This window comes from Poecilia reticulata, chromosome 5 (assembly GCF_904066995.2).
Source record: "Poecilia reticulata chromosome 5, P_reticulata-male-v2, whole genome shotgun sequence".
Lineage (NCBI taxonomy): Eukaryota > Metazoa > Chordata > Actinopteri > Cyprinodontiformes > Poeciliidae > Poecilia > Poecilia reticulata.
In genome coordinates, this window is record NC_088834.1 from 8,525,194 (window position 1) to 8,527,809 (window position 2,616).

Here is a 2,616-nt window from a genome sequence, read left to right on the forward strand (position 1 = left end):
ACTGATTAGAGAGACACATTTAACCCCAGAAAATTCTAACATATTTGACTGCCTGAAGGTTCGTTGGCATTTGTTCCCCACACAACCTATTTATGTTGTAACTTTTAAACACCATCGTATGTCTAAGCATACAGCCAGTATTAAAAAATGGCCCAGTCAAATCCCATACCTAAATCAAATGAAGTTATGTCAGGAGAGCTCACAGCGACTTCCCATCCAATCTAACTGAGCTTCAGCTTTTTGCAAAGAAAAACTGACAAAACCGTCACATAAATGGTTCCATTTAATTTGTAGCTGGGAAAAAAAATTGTTCCCCCCCGTTTCCCCTTGTCATTTTTTATTTAAGTAGCAGTTTCAGTTTTCAATTTCAGAAACTGTCACAATATTTAATACTTTCCTGATGCGCCTGAAACCACTGAAAGCTGTCATGGAGACTGATGCCCAGCTCATTGACTTTTACCGTAAATCTGTTCCAGCTACCTCAGATATCCTTTCTTCATGGTTGTTTTTCCTGTTTCACAATAATCCCAACAGTAAAGTAAAGCATTTAAAAGGTTGAAAAAAAAGAAACCGTTACAAAGAAGCTTTTAGTGAACTGTCTCTAACACTTCCTGTGATCACTGCAGGGCCTCGGTAATTACTTTTACTTTCCATTTTCTTATTAACATGGACAGTCTGACTTGGCCAAACTATTAAAAAACAAACAAAACAAAAAAAACACTATATTTACAACAACAAAAAAAAAGAATTTTGTCAAAAAGTAATTTTGCTTTTAAATTATTTTCTGGTGAATAAAATCAACCAGACTTTTGAAGCTTTTCTGGATTAATATTTCAAAAGATTTTGCAAAAGCTTAAGTTTTTTTTTCCACTCACAGTTTATTCAGGTACTTGCTCCCGACCATGACAGCAAATTCTGCAGCATTTCACTAAAAATGAAGAAGCATAGGGAGAAAAGAAGCAATTTTAGGTCAAAAAAAGTCAAAGCAATTTTATTTGTATGGCACATTTTCAGCAAAAATGCAGTTCAAAGAGCTTTGCTTGACTAAAAGGAAAATAAAACACGCAAAAAAATTACATTGCAGTGGCAAACAATGGCAGGTTGGAAAGCAGGTGACAGTTTATAATGTTCCAGTTAGGAAGCTCTAAACAGGTGGATTTTAATCCAGGTTTAAAGGAGCTCAGCTGCAGCTTTGTGATTCATGTTTTAGGCAGACCATAGGGAGAAAAGAAGCACCAATTTATCCATCCATTTTCTTTACACCCTTGTCCCTTAGTGGGGTTGGGAGGGTTGCTGGTGCCCATCTCCACTTTTGCAGTAATCAAAGACATAAAGATAAACGCTTGGATGAGTTTTTTCTAGATCTTGGTGCGACATTAGTACACCTGACAATGTTCCTCGGTGATAGAAGGCTAAATTTGTAACTTTAAATTATTAAAATTCCAAATTTCAAAAGAACACTGAAAAACCTTCATCAGACCCGGATTGCTTAAAAATACTACGAGAACATCTGGAAACAAATTTCTGTCACCTCAAATTGTCAAATAAATTATTTTATTTCTGAATTGAATATTAAATCTTTAACAAAAAAAACGATCTCATGAAGCCTTTGGGTCCCATATTAAAAATAAACTTTTCTCCAAACCTTCTGCTCCGTCTCACTGGATCCTGAACGTTGACGTCACATTTGGTTTCAGCCTCTGGTGAAAAAGAAAATCCTGCTTTTCAGTTAAGTAAAATATTCACTGTTTCACTGCCACAAAGTAATTAGAGCATCTGGCTCCTCTCTGACCTGGAGTTTTAGCATCCAGCACTGGTGTAATGCAGGATGAGGATCCCCTTTCATAAACCAACATGATTACTGCAATTATCCTCCATTATCAGCTCGCTAATGGCGCCTGCTTGCTTCGACTACCTGCCACTCACAGGGATGCAGCAGACAGTTTGAAGTTGAAGGCAGCATTGGGGGCTTACACTGAGAAAATTAATTATCTATTCATCATCCCAGAATAAAGCCAGATCACCTCAGGCGTGGTTAAGGCAACAGACAACCAGATCAGAGACGATCTCAATGTCATTAGCTGCGCTTCCATTACAAATGTCCGCAAAACTGTGTTGATATTCGGCTAATATTGGACAAAAAAAAACCCACACGTACAATTTCGCAATGGTGGTGTTTCCATTAAATAAGAAACTCAATTAAATTTGCATGTGAATAACTTTGTTCAGCCTTACCAAATCATTAGCAAACAAACCGTGTCGCGATCCGCCAACCACTTCCTGTCGTCTTCTTCGTCTTTTCCGCCAGTACTTTCATCCCTGTGTTTCATCCGTTTATCACATGACTGGAGTGACGTTAAAAAGTGTTTCCACTCCAGTTTGGCGGAATACACAAATTTTCACAGCCGAAAAACAACCTAATCCAAAAAAAAACACTGTTTTTTTCCACATAAATTAGCGATTTATTTTGTTTTTAATTGCCATGTTTCCATTAAGTGTATTTGTTTTCATAATTCCAATTTGCGCCGTCATAAGGTCAATTGAAAGGCAGCTACTTTTTGGTTGGAGGAAATCTGGAGCACCAAACACTGACGTGTTTTCTCTAATGCTTCTGTT

The 2,616-nt window shown here is 37.3% G+C and overlaps 1 long non-coding RNA gene across 1 annotated transcript; it reads right to left on the reverse strand.

Moving 5' to 3' along the window:
- Positions 1–867: 867 nt before the first annotated feature.
- On the reverse strand, positions 868–2,318 carry LOC145551649 (uncharacterized). The gene is made up of 3 exons (XR_014087529.1): positions 2,236–2,318; positions 1,646–1,700; positions 868–928 (listed from the first exon to the last, which is right to left on the reverse strand). It is a non-coding gene; the product is annotated as an uncharacterized LOC145551649 (long non-coding RNA).
- Positions 2,319–2,616: the final 298 nt, after the last annotated feature.